General features: G+C 48.6%; 1 protein-coding gene across 1 annotated transcript in view; it reads left to right on the forward strand.

The window, feature by feature from the left end:
• The window catches only part of LOC140197896 (cellular tumor antigen p53-like), an 83,270-nt gene that overhangs the window by 7,072 nt on the left and 61,584 nt on the right, over positions 1–14,614 (forward strand). The window lies entirely within an intron of this gene.

The following is a 14,614-nucleotide window of genomic DNA, read 5'->3' on the forward strand; positions in this document are numbered from 1 at the left end:
CTGTAACAGTGTTAAGAACACGGCAGTGGTGTAATTCACCATGGGGTCACTGGTGTTGTAACAGTGTTAAGAACACGGCAGTGGTGTAATTGACCGGGGGACACTGGTGCTGGAATAATTTTAAGAACACGGCAGTGGTATAGTTGACCGGGGGTCAATGGTGCTGTAACAGTGTTAAGAACACGGCAGTGGTGTAATTCACCGGGGGGGTCACAGGTGCTGTAATAATGTTAAGAACACGGCAGTGGTGTAATTGACCAGGGGGCGTGTCACTGGTGTTGTAAACGTGCTAAGATCACGACGGTGGTGTAATTGACCGGGGGTCACTGGCGCTGTAATAGTGTTAAGAACACGGCAGTGGTGTAGTTGACGGGGGCTCACTGGTGCTGTAATAGTGTTAAGGACACGACAGTGGTGTAATTGACCGGGGGTCACTGGTGTTGTAACAGTGTTAAGAGCACGGCAGGGGTGTAATTCACCGGGGGTCACTGGTGCTGTAATAGTGTTAAGAACATGGCAGTGGTGTAATTGACCATGGCTCACTGTTATTGTAACAGTATTAAGAACATGGCAGTGCTGTAGTTGACCGGGGGTCACTGGTATTGTAATAGTGTTAAGAACAGGGCAGTGGTGTAATTGACCGTGGGTCACTGGTGCTGTAATAGTGTTAAGAACACGGCAGTGGTGTAATTGACCAGGGGTCACTGGTGTTGTAACAGTGCTAAGAACACGGCAGTGGTGTAATTGACCGAGGGTCACTGGTGCTGTAACAGTGTTAAGAACACGGCAGTGGTGTAATTGACCGGGAGGTCACTGGTGCTGTAATAGTGTTAAGAATACGGTAGTGAGGTAATTGACCAGGGGTCACTGGTGCTGTTACAGTGTTAAGAGCATGGCAGTGGTGTAATTGACCGGGGGTCACTGGTGCTGTAACAGTGTTAAGAACACGGCAGTGGTGTAATTGACCGGAGGTCACTGGTGCTGTAATAGTGTTAAGAACATGGCAGTGGTGTAATTGACCAGGGGTCACTGGTGCTGTAATAGTGTTAAGGACACGGCAGTGGTGTAATTGACTGGGGGGTCACTGGTGTTGTAACAGTGTTAAGAACATGGAAGTGGTGTAATTGACCGGGGGTCACTGGTGCTGTAATAGTGTTAAGGACACGGAAGTGTTGTAGTTGACTGGGGGTCACTGGTGCTGTAATAGCGTTAAGAACACGGCAGTGATGTAATTGACCGGGGGTCACTGGTGCTGTAATAATGTTGAGAACACGGCAGTGGTGTAATTGACTGGGGGTCACTGGTGTTGCAATAGTGTTAAGAACACAGCAGTAGTGTAATTGACCGGGGGTCACTGGTGCTGTAACAGTGTTAAGAACACGGCAGTGGTGTAATTGACTGGGGGTCACTGGTGTTGTAACAGTGTTAAGAACACGGCAGTGGCGTAATTGACTGGGGGTCACTGGTGCTGTAATAGTGTTAAGGACACAGCAGTGGTGTAATTGACCGAGGGTCACTGGTGCTGTAATAGTGTTAAGAACACGGAAGTGCTGTAGTTGACCGGGGGTCACTGGTGTTGTAACAGTGTTAAGAACACGGCAGTGGTGTAATTGACCGGGAGGTCACTGGTGCTGTAATAGTGTTAAGAACACAGCAGTGAGGTAATTGACCGGGGGTCACTGGTGCTGTAACAGTGTTAAGAGCACGGCAGTGGTGTAATTGACCAGGGGTCACTGGTGCTGTAACAGTGTTAAGAACACGGCAGTGGTGTAATTGACCATGGCTCACTGGTGTTGTAACAGTGTTAAGAACACGGCAGTGGTGTAATTGACCGGGGGTCACTGGTGCTGTAATAGTGTTAAGAACACGGCAGTGGTGTAATTGACTGGGGGTCACTGGTGTTCTAACAGTATTAAGAGCACGGCAGTGGTGTAATTGACCGGTGGTCACTCTTGCTGTAACAGTGTTAGGAACACGACAGTGGTGTAATTGACTGGGGTGGGGTCACTGGTGCTGTAACAGTGTTAAGAACACGGCAGTGGTGTAGTTGACCGGGGGTCACTGGTGTTGTAATAGTGTTAAGAACACGGCAGTGGTGTAATTGACCAGGGGGTGTGTCACTGGTGTTGTAAACGTGCTAAGATCACGACAGTGGTGTAATTGACCGGGGGTCACTGGCGCTGTAATAGTGTTAAGAACACAGCAGTGGTGTAGTTGACCGGGGCTCACTGGTGTAATAGTGTTAAGGACACGGCAGTGGTGTAATTGACCAGGGGTCACTGGTGTTGTAACAGTGTTAAGAGCACGGCAGGGGTGTAATTCAGCGGGGCTCACTGGTGCTGTAATAGTGTTAAGAACATGCCAGTGGTGTAATTGACCATGGCTCACTGTTATTGTAACAGTATTAAGAGCACGGCAGTGCTGCAGTTGACCGGGGGTCACTGGTGTTGTAATAGTGTTAAGAACACGGCAGTGGTGTAATTGACTGGGGGTCACTGGTGCTGTAATAGTGTTAAGAACACGGCAGTGGTGTAATTAACCGGGCATCACTGGTGTTGTAACAGTGCTAAGAACACGGCAGTGGTGTAATTGACCGGGGGTCACTGGTGCTGTAACAGTGTTAAGAACACGGCAGTGCTGTAGTTGACCGGGGGTCACTGGTGTTGTAACAGTGTTAAGAACACGACAGTGGTGTAATTGATCGGGGGTCACTGGTGTTGTAATAGTGTTAAGAACACGGCAATGGTGTAATTGACCATGGCTCATTCTTGTTGTAACAGTGTTAAGAACACGGCAGTGGTGTAGTTGACCGGGGGGTCACTGGTGTTGTAATAGTGTTAAGGACACGGCAGTGGTGTAATTGACCGGGGGTCACTGGTGTTGTAAAAGTGTTAAGAGCATGGCAGTGGTGTAATTGACCGGGTGTCACTGGTGTTGTAACAGTGTTAAGAGCACGGCAGTAGTGTATTTCACCGGGCGTTACTGGTGCTGTAATAGTGTTGAGAACACAGCAGTGTTGTAATTGACCGGGGGCGGGGGGGCCGTCACTGGTGTTGTAATAGTGTTAAGAACAGGGCTTTGGTGTATTTTACCGGGGGTCACTGGTGTTGTAAAAGTGCTAAGAACACGTAAGTGGTGTGATTAACCGGGGTTCACTGGTGCTGTAACAGTGTTAAGAACACGGCAGTGGTGTAATTGACCGGGGGTCACGGGTGTTGTAACAGTGTTAAGAACGCGGCAGTGGTGTAATTGACCGGGGGTCACTGGTGCTGTAACAGTGTTAAGAACACGGCAGTGGTGTAATTGACCGGGGGTCACTGGTGTTGTAATAGTGTTAAGGACATGGCAGTGGTGTAATTGACCGGGGGTCACCAGGGCTGTAACAGTGTTAAGAACACGGCAGTGGTGTAATAGACCGGGGCGGACTGGGGGGGTCACTGGTGCTGTAATAGTGCTAAGGACATGGCAGTGGTATAATTCGCCTGCAGTCACTGGTGCTGTAACAGTGTTAAGAGCACTGCAGTGGTGTAATTGACCGGGGGACACTGGTGCTGTACCAGTGTTTAAAACACGGCAGTGGTGTCATTGACCGGGGGGAGTGGTCAGTCACTGGTGCTGTAATACTGTTAAGAACATGGCAGTGGTGTAATTGACCATAGTTCACTGGTGTTGTAACAGTGTTAAGAACACGGCAGTGTTGTAATTGACTGGGGGTCACTGGTGCTGTAACAGTGTTAAGAGAACTGCAGTGGTGTAATTGACTGGGGGGTCACTGGTGTTGTAACATTTTTAAGAACACGGCAGCGGTGTAATTAACCATGGCTCATTGTTGTTGTAACAGTGTTAAGAACACGGCAGTGGTGTAGTTGACGGGTGGTCACTGTTGTTGTAATAGTGGTAAGAAGACGGCAGTGGTGTAATTGACCGGGGGTCACTGGTGCTGTAATAGTGTTAAGAACATGGTAGTGGTGTGGTTGACCAGGGGTCACTGGTGTTGTTACAGTGTTAAGAACACGGCAGTGGTGTAATTGACTGGGGTCACTGGTGCTGTAACAGTGTTAAGAGCACTGCAGTGGTGTAATTGACTGGGGGGGTCACTGGTGTTGTAACATTTTTAAGAACACAGCAGCGGTGTAATTAACCGGGGTCACTGGTGTTGTATCAGTGCTAAGAACACCGCAGTGGTGTAATTGACTGGGCGGGCCGTCACTGGTGCTGTAATAGTGTTAAGAACACGGCAGTGGTGTAATTGACCATGGCTCATTGTTGTTGTAACAGTGTTAAGAACACGGCAGTGGTGTAGTTGACGGGTGGTCATTGTTGTTGTAATAGTGTTAAGAAGACGGCAGTGGTGTAATTGACCGGGGGTCACTGGTGCTGTAATAGTGTTAAGAACATGGTAGTGGTGTGGTTGACCAGGGGTCACTGGTGTTGTTACAGTGTTAAGAACATGGCAGTGGTGTAATTGACCGGGGCTGAGGCGGGGGTCACTGGTGCTGTAATAGTGTTAAGGACACGGCAGTGGTATAATTGACCTGGGGTCACTGGTGCTGTAACAGTGTTAAGGGCACGGCAGTGGTGTAATTGACTGGAAAGTCACTGGTGTTGTAACAGTGTTAAGAACACGGCAGTGGTGTAATTGACCAGGGCTCACTGGTGTTGTAACAGTGCTAAGAACACGGCAGTGGAGTAATTGACCGGGGGTCACTGGTGTTGTAACAGTGTTAAGAACACGGCAGTGGTGTAATTGACCATGGCTCATTGTTGTTTTAACAGTGTTAAGAACACGGTAGTGGTGTAGTTGACGGGGGGGGTCACTGTTGTTGTAATAGTATTAGGGACACTGCAGTGGTGTAATTAACCTGGGGTCACTGGTGCTGTAACAGTTTTAAGAACATGGCAGTGGTGTAATTGACCGGGCGGGGGGTCACTGGTGCTGTAATAGTGTTAAGAACATGGCAGTAGTGTGATTGACCATGGCTCACTGGTGTTGTAACAGTGTTAAGAACACGGCAGTGGTGTAATTGACCGGGGGTCACTGGTGTTGTAACAGTGTTAAGAAAACGGCAGTGGTGTAATTGACCCGGGGTCACTGGTGTTGTAATAGTGTTAAGAACACAGCAGTGGTGTAATTGACGGATGGTCACTGGTGTTGTAATAGTGTTAAGAACATGGCAGTGGTGTAATTGACCGGGGCTGAGGCGGGGGTCACTGGTGCTGTAATAGTGCTAAGGACATGGCAGTGGTATAATTGCCCTGGGGTCACTGGTGCTGTAACAGTGTTAAGAGCACTGCAGTGGTGTAATTGACCGGGGGTCACTGGTGCTGTACCAGTGTTAAAAACACGGCAGTGGTGTAATTGACCAGGGGTCACTGGTGTTGTAATAGTGTTAAGAACACGGCAGTGGTGTAGTTGACCAGGGGTCACTGGTGCTATAATAGTGTTAAGGACACTGCAGTGGTGTAATTGACCGGGGGTCACTGGTGCTGTAACAGTTTTAAGAACACGGCAGTGGTGTAATTGACCGGGCGGGGGGGTCACTGGTGCTGTAATAGTGTTATGAACATGGCTGTGGTGTGATTTACCATGGCTCACTGGTGTTGTAACAGTGTTAAGAACACGGCAGTGGTGTAATTGACCGGGGGTCACTGGTGTTGTAACAGTGTTAAGAAAACGGCAGTGGTGTAATTGACCCGGGGTCACTGGTGTTGTAATAGTGTTAAGAACGCAGCAGTGGTGTAATTGACGGATGGTCACTGGTCTTGTAATAGTGTTAAGGACATGGCAGTGGTGTAATTGACCGGGGGTCACTGGTGCTGTGACAGTGTTAAGAACACGGCAATGGTGTAATTGACCGGGGCGGAGGGGGGGGCACTGGTGCTGTAATAGTGCTAAAGACATGGCAGTGGTATAATTGACCTGGGCTCACTGGTGCTGTAACAGTGTTAAGAGCACTGCAGTGGTGTAATTGACCGGGGGTCACTGGTGCTGTAATAGTGTTAAGGACACTGCAGTGGTATAATTGACCTGGGGTCACTGGTGCTGTAACAGTGTTAAGGGCACGGCAGTGGTGTAATTGACTGGGAAGTCACTAGTGTTGTAACAGTGTTAAGAACACGGCAGTGGTGTAATTGACCAGGGCTCACTGGTGTTGTAACAGTGCTAAGAACACGGCAGTGGTGTAATTGACCGGGGGTCACTGGTGTTGTAACAGTGTTAAGAACACGGCAGTGGTGTAATTGACCATGGCTCATTGTTGTTTTAACAGTATTAAGAACACGGTAGTGGTGTAGTTGACGGGGGGGGGGGTCACTGTTGTTGTAATAGTGTTAGGAACATGGCATTGGTGTAGTTGACCGGGGGGTCACTGGTGTTGTAATAGTGTTAATAACACGGCAGTGGTGTAATTGACCGTGGGTCACTGCTGTTGTAACAGTGTTAAGGACACTGCAGTGGTGTAATTAACCTGGGGTCACTGGTGCTGTAACAGTTTTAAGAACATGGCAGTGGTGTAATTGACCGGGCGGGGGGTCACTGGTGCTGTAATAGTGTTAAGAACATGGCAGTGGTGTGATTGACCATGGCTCACTGGTGTTGTAACAGTGTTAAGAACACGGCAGTGGTGTAATTGACCGGGGGTCACTGGTGTTGTAACAGTGTTAAGAAAACGGCAGTGGTGTAATTGACCCGGGGTCACTGGTGTTGTAATAGTGTTAAGAACACAGCAGTGGTGTAATTGACGGATGGTCACTGGTGTTGTAATAGTGTTAAGGACATGGCAGTGGTGTAATTGACCGGGGCGGGGCGGGGGGAGGTCGCTGGTGCTGTAATAGTGCTAAGGACATGGCAGTGGTATAATTGCCCTGGGGTCACTGGTGCTGTAACAGTGTTAAGAGCACTGCAGTGGTGTAATTGACCGGGGGTCACTGGTGCTGTACCAGTGTTAAAAACACGGCAGTGGTGTAATTGACCAGGGGTCACTGGTGTTGTAATAGTGTTAAGAACACGGCAGTGGTGTAGTTGACCAGGGGTCACTGGTGCTATAATAGTGTTAAGGACACTGCAGTGGTGTAATTGACCGGGGGTCACTGGTGCTGTAACAGTTTTAAGAACACGGCAGTGGTGTAATTGACCGGGCGGGGGGTCACTGGTGCTGTAATAGTGTTAAGAACACGGCAGTGGTGTAATTGACCGTGGGTCACTGCTGTTGTAACAGTGTTAAGGACACTGCAGTGGTGTAATTAACCTGGGGTCACTGGTGCTGTAACAGTTTTAAGAACATGGCAGTGGTGTAATTGACCGGGCGGGGGGTCACTGGTGCTGTAATAGTGTTAAGAACATGGCAGTGGTGTGATTGACCATGGCTCACTGGTGTTGTAACAGTGTTAAGAAAACGGCAGTGGTGTAATTGACCCGGGGTCACTGGTGTTGTAATAGTGTTAAGAACACAGCAGTGGTGTAATTGACGGATGGTCACTGGTGTTGTAATAGTGTTAAGGACATGGCAGTGGTGTAATTGACTGGGGGTCACTGGTGCTGTAACAGTGTTAAGAACACAGCAGTGGTGTAATTGACTGGGGCGGGGGGGGTCACTGGTGCTGTAATAGTGCTAAGGACATGGCAGTGGTATAATTGCCCTGGGGTCACTGGTGCTGTAACAGTGTTAAAAACACGGCAGTGGTGTAATTAACCAGGGGTCACTGGTGTTGTAATAGTGTTAAGAACACGGCAGTGGTGTAGTTGACCGGGGGTCACTAGTGTTGTAATAGTGTTAATAACACAGCAGTGGTGTAATTGACTGGGGGTCACTGGTGTTGTAACAGTGTTAAGAACACGACAGTAGTGTAATTCACCATGGCTCACTGGTGTTGTAACAGTGTTAAGAACATGGCAGTGGTGTAATTGTCAAGGGGTCATTGGTGTTGTAACAGTGCAAAGAGCACGGCAGTGGTGTAATTGACCGGGGGTCACTGGTGCTGTAATAGTGTTGAGAACACTGCAGTAATGTAATTCACCATGGCTCACTGGTGTTGTAACAGTTTTAAGAGCACGGCAGTGGTGTAATTGACTGGGGTGTCACTGGTGTTGTAACAGTTTTAAGAACACGGCAGTGGTGTAACAGTGTTAAGAACACGGCAGTGGTGTAATTGACTGGTGGGCGGTCACTGGTGCTGTAATAGTGTTAAGGACACGGCAGTGGTGTAATTGACCGGGGGTCACTGGTGTTGTAATAGTGTTAAGAACAGGGCTTTGGTGTATTTGACCGGGGGTCAGTGGTGTTGTAAAAGTGCTAAGAACACGTCAGTGGTGTGATTAACCGGGGTTCACTGGTGCTGTAATAGTGTTAAGGACACGGCAGTGGTGTAATTGACCGGGGGTCACTGGTGTTGTAATAGTGTTAAGAACAGGGCTTTGGTGTATTTGACCGGGGGTCACTGGTGTTGTAAAAGTGCTAAGAACACGTCAGTGGTGTGATTAACCGGGGTTCACTGGTGCTGTAACAGTGTTAAGAACACGGCAGTGGTGTAATTGACCGCGGGTCACGGGTGTTGTAACAGTGTTAAGAACACGGCAGTGGTGTAATTGACCGGGGGTCACTGGTGCTGTAACAGTGTTAAGAACACGGCAGTGGTGTAATTGACCGGGGGGTCACTGGTGTTGTAACAGTGTTAAGAACACGGCAGTGGTGTAATTGACCGGGGGTCACTGGGGTTGTAACAGTGTTAAGAACACGGCAGTGGTGTAGTTGACGGATGGTCACTGGTGTTGTAATAGTGTTAAGGACATGGCAGTGGTGTAATTGACCGGGGGTCACCAGGGCTGTAACAGTGTTAAGAACACGGCAGTGGTGTAATTGACCGGGGCGGAATGGGGGGGTCACTGGTGCTGTAATAGTGCTAAGGACATGGCAGTGGTATAATTCACCTGCAGTCACTGGTGCTGTACCAGTGTTTAAAACACGGCAGTGGTGTAATTGACCGGGGGGTGGTCAGTCACTGGTGATGTAATACTGTTAAGAACATGGCAGTGGTGTAATTGACCATAGTTCACTGGTGTTGTAACAGTGTTAAGAACACGGCAGTGTTGTAATTGACTGGGGGTCACTGGTGCTGTAACAGTATTAAGAACACGGCAGTGGTGTAATTGACTGGGGTCACTGGTGCTGTAACAGTGTTAAGAGCACTGCAGTGGTGTAATTGACTGGGGGGTCACTGGTGTTGTAACATTTTTAAGAACACGGCAGCGGTGTAATTTTCCGGGGTCACTGGTGTTGTATCAGTGCTAAGAACACGGCAGTGGTGTAATTGACTGGGCTTGCCGTCACTGGTGCTGTAATAGTGTTAAGAACACGGCAGTGGTGTAATTGACCATGGCTCATTGTTGTTGTAACAGTGTTAAGAACACGGCAGTGGTGTAGTTGACGGGTGGTCACTGTTGTTGTAATAGTGTTAAGAACACAGCAGTGGTGTAATTGACCAGGGCTCACTGGTGTTATAACAGTGCTAAGAACACGGCAGTGGTGTAATTGACCGGGTGTCACTGGTGTTGTAACAGTGTTAAGAACACGGCAGTGGTGTAATTGACCGGGGGTCACTGGTGTTGTAACAGTGTTAAGAAAACGGCAGTGGTGTAATTGACCCGGGGTCACTGCTGTTGTAATACTGTTAAGAACACAGCAGTGGTGTAATTGACGGATGGTCACTGGTCTTGTAATAGTGTTAAGGACATGGCAGTGGTGTAATTGACCGGGGCTCACTGGTGCTGTAACAGTGTTGAGAACACGGCAGTGGTGTAATTGACCAGGGCGGAGGGGGGGGTTAACTGGTGCTGTAATAGTGCTAAGGACATGGCAGTGGTATAATTGACCTGGGCTCACTGGTGCTGTAACAGTGATAAGAGCACTGCAGTGGTGTAATTGACCGGGGGTCACTGGTGCTGTAATAGTGTTAAGGACACTGCAGTGGTATAATTGACCTGGGGTCACTGGTGCTGTAACAGTGTTAAGGGCACGGCAGTGGTGTAATTGACTGGAAAGTCACTGGTGTTGTAACAGTGTTAAGAACACGGCAGTGGTGTAATTGACCAGGACTCACTGGTGTTGTAACAGTGCTAAGAACACGGCAGTGGAGTAATTGACCGGGGGTCACTGGTGTTGTAACAGTGTTAAGAACACGGCAGTGGTGTAATTGACCATGGCTCATTGTTGTTTTAACAGTGTTAAGAACACGGTAGTGGTGTAGTTGACGGGGGGGGTCACTGTTGTTGTAATAGTATTAGGGACACGGCAGTGGTGTAGTTGACGGGGGGTCACTGTTGTTATAATAGTGTTAAGAACACGGCAGTGGTGTAATTGACCGGGGGTCACTGCTGTTGTAACAGTGTTAAGAACACGGCAGTGGTGTAATTGACCGGGGGTCACTGCTGTTGTAACAGTGTTAAGAACACGGCAGTGGTGTAATTGACCAGGGGTCACTGGTGTTGTAATAGTGTTAAGAACACGGCAGTGGTGTAGTTGACCGGGGGGTCACTGGTGTTGTAATAGTGTTAATAACACGGCAGTGGTGTAATTGACCGGGGGTCACTGCTGTTGTAACAGTGTTAAGGACACTGCAGTGGTGTAATTAACCTGGGGTCACTGGTGCTGTAACAGTTTTAAGAACATGGCAGTGGTGTAATTGACCGGGCGGGGGGTCACTGGTGCTGTAATAGTGTTAAGAACATGGCAGTGGTGTGATTGACCATGGCTCACTGGTGTTGTAACAGTGTTAAGAACACGGCAGTGGTGTAATTGACCGGGGGTCACTGGTGTTGTAACAGTGTTAAGAAAACGGCAGTGGTGTAATTGACCCGGGGTCACTGGTGTTGTAATAGTGTTAAGAACACAGCAGTGGTGTAATTGACGGATGGTCACTGGTGTTGTAATAGTGTTAAGGACATGGCAGTGGTGTAATTGACCGGGGCGGGGCGGGGGGAGGTCGCTGGTGCTGTAATAGTGCTAAGGACATGGCAGTGGTATAATTGCCCTGGGGTCACTGGTGCTGTAACAGTGTTAAGAGCACTGCAGTGGTGTAATTGACCGGGGGTCACTGGTGCTGTACCAGTGTTAAAAACACGGCAGTGGTGTAATTGACCAGGGGTCACTGGTGTTGTAATAGTGTTAAGAACACGGCAGTGGTGTAGTTGACCAGGGGTCACTGGTGCTATAATAGTGTTAAGGACACTGCAGTGGTGTAATTGACCGGGGGTCACTGGTGCTGTAACAGTTTTAAGAACACGGCAGTGGTGTAATTGACCGGGCGGGGGAGTCACTGGTGCTGTAATAGTGTTATGAACATGGCTGTGGTGTGATTTACCATGGCTCACTGGTGTTGTAACAGTGTTAAGAACACGGCAGTGGTGTAATTGACCGGGGGTCACTGGTGTTGTAACAGTGTTAAGAAAACGGCAGTGGTGTAATTGACCCGGGGTCACTGGTGTTGTAATAGTGTTAAGAACACAGCAGTGGTGCAATTGACGGATGGTCACTGGTCTTGTAATAGTGTTAAGGACATGGCAGTGGTGTAATTGACCGGGGGTCACTGGTGCTGTGACAGTGTTAAGAACACGGCAATGGTGTAATTGACCGGGGCGGAGCGGGGGGCACTGGTGCTGTAATAGTGCTAAAGACATGGCAGTGGTATAATTGACCTGGGGTCACTGGTGCTGTAATAGTGTTAAGGGCACGGCAGTGGTGTAATTGACTGGGAAGTCACTAGTGTTGTAACAGTGTTAAGAACACGGCAGTGGTGTAATTGACCAGGGCTCACTGGTGTTGTAACAGTGCAAAGAGCACGGCAGTGGTGTAATTGACCGGGGGTCACTGGTGCTGTAATAGTGTTGAGAACACTGCAGTAGTGTAATTCACCATGGCTCACTGGTGTTGTAACAGTGTTAAAAACATGGCAGTGATGTAATTGACCAGGGGTCACTGGTGCTGTAACAGTGTTAAGAACACAGCAGTGGTGTAATTGACCAGGGCGGGGGTTGGGGCCCACTTGTGCTGTAATAGTGTTAAGGACATGGCAGTGGTGTAATTGACCATTGCTCACTGTTGTTGTAATAGTGTTAAGAACACTGCAGTGATGTAATTGACTAGAGGTCACTGGTGTTGTAACAGTGTTAAGAACATGGCAGTGGTGTAGTTGACGGATGGTCACTGGTGTTGTAACAGTGTTAAGAACACGGCAGTGGTGTAATTGACCGGGGGTCACTGGTGCTGTAACAGTGTTAAGAACACAGCAGTGGTGTAATTGACCCGGGGTCACTGGTGCTGTAACAGTGTTAGGAACTCAGCAGTAGTGTAATTGACCGGGGCAGGGGGAGGTTCACTGGTGCTGTAATAGTGTTAGGGACACGGCAGTGGTTTAATTGACCGGGGGTCACTGGTGCTTTAACAGTGTTAAGAACACGGCAGTGGTGTAATTGTCCTGGGGTCACTGGTGTTGTAACAGTGTTAAGAACACGGCAGTGGTGTAATTGACCAGGGGTCACTGGTGCTGTAATAGTGTTAAGGACGCGGCAGTGGTGTAATTGACCAGGGGTCACTGGTGCTGTAATAGTGTTAAGGACGCGGCAGTGGTGTAATTGACCAGGGGTGACTGGTGATGTAATAGTGTTAAGGACGCGGCAGTGGTGTAATTGACCAGGGGTGACTGGTGATGTAATAGTGTCAAGAACATAGTGTTGTGCCAGCCTTTATAAACCCACTACATGATCAATCTGACCCTTTTCCCCTAAGAGCCCATAACGCGGCGTTTTCCCGCTGTGCTGCCCCTTTGCATACGAATTTCATTGATCTTCGCATTTGTGTGGGTGTCCGGGTGTGCCTTGTGCCTTCTACTTCCTTGCCCACAGGCAACTTCCGACCTACCGCCGGCCTCTCTGGTAGCACCCAGTGTCAGTATTGGCAATGCCAAAGGATGCCATCATATTCCCCCTGCCTACGTCCAGGGGTAAAGTGCAGGGGTCAGGTTTGTGCATTTCTGCGGCTCCTCTCTCATTCCATGCTTAAAAGCTCAGAGTTGAATGTAAGTTTGAACAGCACGGTAGTGTAGTGGTTAGCACCACGCTTTACAGTACAGGTGACCCAGGTTCAATTCCCATGCTGCCTGTAAGGAGTTTGTACGTTCTCCCTGTGACCGCGTGGGTGTCCTCCCACAGTCCGAAGACCTACCACTTGGTAGGTAAACTGTCCCCTGATTAGGCTCGGATTAAATCGGGGGATTGTTGGGTAGTGTGGCTCGAAATGCTGTACTGTATAAGAACATAAGATATTAGGCCATTTGGCCCATCGAGTCATCTCCACCTGATCCAGTGTAACTCTCGCTTCGGCTAGCGGCGTAATATAGAGGGTGATAGCCCCCTGGCCCAGCCAAACTTAAGAAATTTCGTTTGGGTGGATGCTGCGCGATGTGTCCCCCGTTACAAATCAGTACCCCAAAATAACAAACAGTACACAATATGCGATTAAACGGTTAAGCTTTATAATTCTTACTTTGACTATATGGTTAGTAAAGAAATGTAAAGAAAGGCCCAATCTTATTAAACAGGCTGTTGTGCAAAGTTGGAGCTCACTGATAAGCCATTCGTCCACCATCGACCTCCTCCGATCGTCACTGACCTTTGGACCCTCGCACCAAGTCCACCCCATCCGGCAGTCTACCAACTCTCTCCATTGGCATCTTCTCTCCTCATCTCTCCCCAGAAAAAAGAACAACAGCATTCCAAACCCCGTTATCTCTAGTCATAACCCAAATATTGCTGCTACAGAGAAACCATTACATTATCAGTGAAACCTTACAGCATGTTACACAGCAGTGAAACCCTACAGCATGCTACAAGAAATAAATAAATCAAGTAAATGATAGATTTATTATCAGAGTTAATGTTTTAAAATGATTTTTTTCCACCTGCTTCTTTGTCCTGGCCACATGCCAGTCCTGGAGTGATGGTAGACTGTAGCCTTTTCTGCTGTGCTGACAGTTCACTGTGGTGTCTGTGTATTGTGAGAGGGTGCTGCAGCAGATCAGACAGTAATGGCCGACGTGACGATGCTCCTAATGGTGACAGTGTAGAATTGCACTCATACATTCTGATGCGTGGACAGAAAAGATCTGGTTTGGTTTGGCATCCTGCTCAGCACAGACAATGTGGGACAAAGGGCCTGTGCTGTGTGGTGTTATATTAAAGGTTCTGTAGGTCACTGGAAATCTAAAACCACAGCAGAAACTATTGGATAAACACAAGAGATTCTACAGATGCTGGAAATCGGGAGCAACACATAAGCTGCAAGAGAAACTCGTCAGGCCAGGCAGCATCTATGGGGGGGAACAACCGGTCGACATTTCGGGTCAAGACTCTGCTCAGAATCAGAATCAGGTTTGTTGACACATGCCGTGAAATTTGAGGAGGGTAAAGAACAGCTGACGGTTCAGGCCAAGAAACTTCACTTGGACTGGATAAACTGAGCAGGTCGGCCAGGAACGCGTGGAAGGAGAAACAGTAAGTTTCCGGTCTGGGTGTCTTCATCAGACCCCTGCCACGTGCTTACCCTCTCTTTGTCAGTTCCTGGAC

This window comes from Mobula birostris, chromosome 5 (genome assembly GCF_030028105.1).
Source record: "Mobula birostris isolate sMobBir1 chromosome 5, sMobBir1.hap1, whole genome shotgun sequence".
Classification (NCBI taxonomy): Eukaryota; Metazoa; Chordata; class Chondrichthyes; order Myliobatiformes; family Myliobatidae; genus Mobula; species Mobula birostris.